Source organism: Chamaea fasciata, unplaced genomic scaffold (assembly GCF_029207755.1).
Source record: "Chamaea fasciata isolate MVZ Bird 193981 ecotype frontalis unplaced genomic scaffold, bChaFas1.0.hap1 SCAF_2, whole genome shotgun sequence".
NCBI classification, from domain to species: Eukaryota; Metazoa; Chordata; class Aves; order Passeriformes; family Sylviidae; genus Chamaea; species Chamaea fasciata.
Genome location: NW_027094087.1, coordinates 12,121,823 through 12,127,822, shown reverse-complemented (window position 1 = coordinate 12,127,822; position 6,000 = coordinate 12,121,823).

Sequence of the window (6,000 nt, the reverse complement as noted above, 5' to 3'; positions counted from 1 at the left end):
GGTTTTATTAAAACTGTGGGTCTCATTATGTTTTTGGGTTTGGATACAGGACTTGAGAGATAGTTTCAGTTTTGGGGTTTTTTTGTTTTGTTTTTTTTTTTTTTTTTTTTTTTTTTAATTTTATTATTTAAGAGACTAAAGGTAGAAAACAAATTTTGGAAAGGGGGAGCACAACTGTCCCCCTTTACTATGAGAACTGTAATGAAGAATACTCTCCTACATGTGTCCTAGGCTACAACAGGACTTCTGAAGGATAACCCATTATCCCAATTTAGAAACACATCTGTGGAAAGATGTTTCTTGGGGCTCCGAGCTGGGTTTAAATTTGCGTTTCACCTACTTCATTAACTCCAAAGTAAAAAGTACACCTGCAACATCTTATGAACATGAAGTTTCTCTTCATGTGAAGAAATAAATAATTCATAAGTATCACTACTATGAGTATAATTATTCCATATGAACAAACAGAGAGTTCAGACAATAGAATATGAGGAACATAATCTGTCCAAACACATGTGGCAATTATAGACAGGTCAAAACAACTACCAGTATAGCTGGAGCTCACAGTGATGCAGCTGAATGTTATGTTAGTACTCAGAATAATTTCCACCCTCAGTGAACAGCATATTCCTAAACATTATTGAATACTTGCAGAAATCTCAGGGGTTTTTCTGTTTGGTTGGTTGGTTGGTTGGTTTGTTTTGGTTTTTTGTTTGTTTGTTGTTTTTGTTTGGTTTTTTGTTTGTTTTTTTTTTTTTTTAATTTCACTAAATAAAGGGAATGGTGAAAGTCTACTCATATTTTACAGCTGGAATGTTTATTACTGAAAGCCTACTTAAATTCCAAATTTTAATGAGGGTTATTGCAGTAGTTTTCCAAATGTTTCATGGATACATTTTTTGATAAAAAGTTCTTATTGCATAATACTCTTTACAGTTGTTCTCATCTTCTGTCAGTATTGTGACGCTCATGTCAAAGGCCATTCTGAAGATCTCCATTTTAATCTGCAACTGATGAAAACAAACTACATGCATTAGTACACAGCTGGAGTGGAATTACTGCAGTAGATGGGAACACACACACACACAAGAGTCTGTGGGTACCAGACCAACATTTGAATTGAAGCAGGCAAGGATCTCAAGATAATTTCAGGTCTGTCAGTGGTGAATGCTTTATGTAAATATCATTATTTCAAAAGTTACAAGGAAAGACTCACTAGTGGTAAGAAATGTATGGATAAGAGTCTACACATACAAATAAAGGGGAGATTCATACTTTTTTTTAAAATATCCTGCTCAGTTAACATGAAAATACATGTTATTTCAGATATTATTTTGAAAATACACAAGTTTGATCATCATTGCAAAGAAAGCTCATTACTCAGGCCCAATGTTTCTAATATCTACTAAATCCACAGGGAAAAAAAGCAAACCAAAAAAACACCCACAAACACCAACAAACAAACAAACCCTGAAAAACAAACCAGTAGAACAAACCAAACAAACCAAACAAACAAAAAAAAGCCCACAAAAAAAAACCCCACCTGAAAAACAACAAAAACCCCAATAGTTTAGACAATTATGAAAGTTTTTACATCATTGAAATTTAAAGTGCTTACTTTAGTAAATAATCCTTCTGCTCAAAAATACGCTGTGGTTTCAGGAAAAAATAATGTGATAAAAATTAAGGTGACCATGACTATAGCCATTATTAGATTAAGATTATATCAGAATACTGCAAGCAATGAGGTCACTGAGTATTGCATTATCCCATAATATATGAATTTAATGATAGATAAAAATAGAACATGGAAGCCACACAATCACTTTCCAAACAAACACTGTGCGTTCCAATATAAAACAACAGCTCATATAGATACAGATATCCATATGAATCTAAAATGCTTCAGTTTTTTAGCTGTGATCAGATGGGGGATACAGATCATCTGAGACTATAATGTAATGTGGAAAAAGATTATTGAGAAGATGAGGGGCCAGAAGGTTCCCAAGCAGAGCTGACAGGCAAGATGTCCAAGGATAGTGAAGATATAGCCAACCAAAGGAAGGAGCAATGAGGGAAGATGTCTTCTGTCTGGAGACTCAGGGTAGCTGCAGGATTCTTGTCTTTCTTTTGAAGTTATCCTTTTCTAGATGATTGATGTTCTTTTTTTCAACTGTTACTTCACTGAGAAGGAGAGAATTACATGTTCTGACACACTTGGGAGGTTAGCAACAGTCTACTTACAGGATTGGGAAAAATGTTTATTACTTTTTTTCAACTTTTGTACTAATAAAGATGAGTAAACCTCTGTGTGTGTGTGTGTGTGTGTGTGTGTGTGTGTATCAGGGCAAGATTTATTTGAATATTTAAAATAATCCAAACAACTAAGAGACAATGTTTTAGCTTTCAGTCAAATTCAGACACACAGATTCAGACATAGATTAAAGTGATAACAAAAATGGTTTGAAGAGGGGAAATATATTAGTCATTAATTTTGTGTGATTCCTCTCCAAGTGCAGTTTGCCCAAAACACAAAGTGTAGAACCTTATAGATTCTACACAGTGTAGAATCTTGTAGATCTTATAGATGGAAAATCAACTGAAATTGACTGATGATTTGACCTCCACATTTTAATTTAACTCAAGAACCACCCCAATTACTGCTGAACGACTTGGTTTGCTAAAATATTTTAATCTACTTTCCATTTACATTTTGTATTAGACATTATACACAAAGGCTGATGTGAAATTATAATTAAAAATGTCTTGTAGATGAAGGAATTGCAAAAGTGATGCATATCCTTCATCAGCTTTCAGATGCAAACCATTAAAAGAGATTTATCCCATGATAAACAAAATACTTCAGCCTCCAGCACTACTAAACCCAGAACATATGGTTCTTTATTAATTAATGAAGTAGAGCTTACAGGCTCCAGCACCCCAGTCATACATATACAAAATAATGTTGTTTATCCTGAAATTCTAATTATTTTAGAACCATAATTCAATTAGTGTTATTAGTTCCTGAGCACTGTGCTTCACATTAAAACAGACTCTAAAAGCTGTAGTAAATTTGAATTAATAATTTGGTGCAATTTCTACTAACATAGCTATTCTCTGTGGCTGACCTTTAGGTTATTGCACTTTAAAATGGAATTCTCACGTAATGAAAAAGCAGACTAAAGCTATGACATGCTATTTAATAAATTATATGTATTCATTAATGCCTACCAAACAAAAAACACAACTCTATCAAATATATATTTCAAAAATTCATATTACCATAGTACATAATCCTATGCTATAAATCTTTGGGTTATACCAAAACTAACTTTGAATTTTTAATACGTCTTTTTTTTTAGCATCCATTTAGGTTTCAATTATTTTTATTACAGCTGCACAGATATTATGTGAATTAATTTCAGCTGGTAGAAGCTCAAGGTATTTTTCACTGAAAGATCAACTTTGATAAGAATCTGCATAAGAATTTTGAGATAATGAATCTTCCTGAAGAGAAAGAGAAGATTGAAAGCTACTGAAAATTAAAAGGATTCTTCAGTGAATATTCTGGCCTACACCTACTCAGTCAGGAAGTGAAATGGTTTGGCTACTGTGGAAACTTAAGCACCTGTATGCATACAGCATGAAGAATCCCAGATAATGCTTGTGCTGAAACAGGGTCCAAGAACATCTCCATTCCCTAGAATCCCAGAACCACAGAATAGTTTGGTTGCAGAGCACCGCTGAAGATCATGCAGTCCAACTCCCCTGCCAAGGCAGGGTCAGCCAGAGCAGGGGAAGAGAGATCTGTCCAGGTGGACTTGGAATGTCCCCAGAGAGGGGAATTCAGGACCTCCCTGGGAAGCTCTTCCAGTGCTCTGCCACCCTTGATACAAAGAAGTTCTTCCTCATGTTGAGGTGGAATTTCTTGTGTTTTAGTTTAAGGCCATTGTTCCTCATCGTCTCGCTAGTGAGCACTGAAAGGAGTCTGGCACCAACCTGTTGGCACCCACATTGGAGATGTTTGTGTGTATTGTTGAGATCCTCTCTCAGCCTTCTCTTCTCCAGACTGAACATGCTCAGCTCCATCAGCAGTCTCTGCTCATGAGAGAGGTGCTCCAGACTCTTCATCACCTCTGGGGCCTCTGCTGGATTCTTTCCAGTATCTCGTCTTCCTAGTATTGAGGAGCCCAGAACTGGACATAGAACACCAGATGTAGCCTCTCTAGGGCTGAGGAGCAGAATCACCTCCCTAGACCTGCTGATCACACTCTTCCTGATCCACCCCAGAGTACCACTGGCCCTACTGGCCACAAGGACATGCTGCTGGCTCATTGTCAACCTGTCATCCATGAAAGATGCCAGGTTCTTCCCAACAGAGCTGCTCTCTCTACACCAAACAGATTACCTCCAGGTAATGATCGGTGTAATGATCAGGAGACCTCCAAGATGATCTCAGTTGGCACAGATTCCAACTGATCTAAGAGCAGACTGGCAACAACATGTTTTCACTACTGTTCATCATGGCTACATCAAATTTATGTGGGAGAGAACAAGTCAGCACTTTGCCTCTCTAGTGCACTTCTGGGGCTTGGGACTGACTCATGAGCAACCCATTGGCACAGGTCACACTCACACTGCTGAGATCTGTTATAAGCCATTCTCTAAAAGTTCTGAGCTCCTGTAGTAGTGGTGGAACTGCTTTTTACACAATCCTTTCCTTTGTTCAAAAATTATTAGTTTCCAGACATTTTCTCAAGCTGAATGCTGTGTGCTCAGTGTATTTTCACCTGTGTAAAATATTTTCCTTTATTTTCAGTCAGATGTCTTACTAAAATGATTTATCATCAGCATGAATCCATCAATGCAGAAACACTAATATTAAAAACAGAAAAAAATATTGGCAGGGAGAATTTTCATGACAGCAACAAGTAAAGAAGATAGAAGGATCAAAACAATAACTAATGAGCAGCCAAGGATACATAAATACTGCAGTACTACCTTTCAAAACCCCCATTTGTTTCAGCATTTGCTGTGTATTACAATGATAATATAAGGTTTATTATTTTTGTGATACATTAATCTGACAAACATTTCTTGAAACCTACATTATTTCTTTCAGTTGTGAAATCTGGTTCTGATTTTTCCTCTTGTGGGTTGTTTTTTTGTTTGGTCGGTTGGTTTTGTTTGGTTTTTTGTTTGTTTGTGGCTTTTGTCTGTTTGTTTTGTTTTTGTTTTTTTCCCCCTTTTAAAAAAGGAAAAAATAAAAGAGTAAGAAAAAAAAAGTATAAAGGCTTAGAAGAAAAGTAAACAATCCTCATGAAAAAGTGCTCATTTAAATAGATGCAAACACCTTTGTCCAGTACAAGCTATTTATTTTATGTTAACATGTCTTTAGAGTATTTTTCAAGTTCATAAAATCACAGAACTGTCTGGGTAGCATTGGACCTTAAACACAATCCCGTTCCAACTTCCCTGCCATGGGCAGAGGCACCTTCACTAGACCAGGTTGCTCAGAGTTCCAACCAACCTGCCCGTGAACAGTTCCAGGGATGGGGCAGCCACACCTTTTCTGGGTAACCTGTGCCAGAGCTTCACCACCCTCACAGGAAAGAATTTCTTTCTAGCATCTAATCTAAACCTGTTTTCTTTTCTTTTTTTTTTTTTTTTTTTTTAATTAAATCTGTTTCCCCTTGTCATATCACTATTTTCTTATGTAAAAAGTCCCTCTGTTTTATAAGCACTAATCCAAGTACTGAAAAGTTTCAATGAGTATCAAGGTTTCAAAAGTTACCCCAGAACCATCTCAAGATGTTTTTCTGGTTTATTTTTTCCCTTTAATACCTCAAGTCTTTCTAGAAAAAAAAAAAACATACTCTCTTAAGCTTATGTGGTGTTTTCTTGCTAATTTTATAATTTTCTTGTTTATCCTGTTTACCATCATATATTATTCAAGGTAACTGCATGCCAGCTATTTCCTGTAATACCTGGCCATTTTTT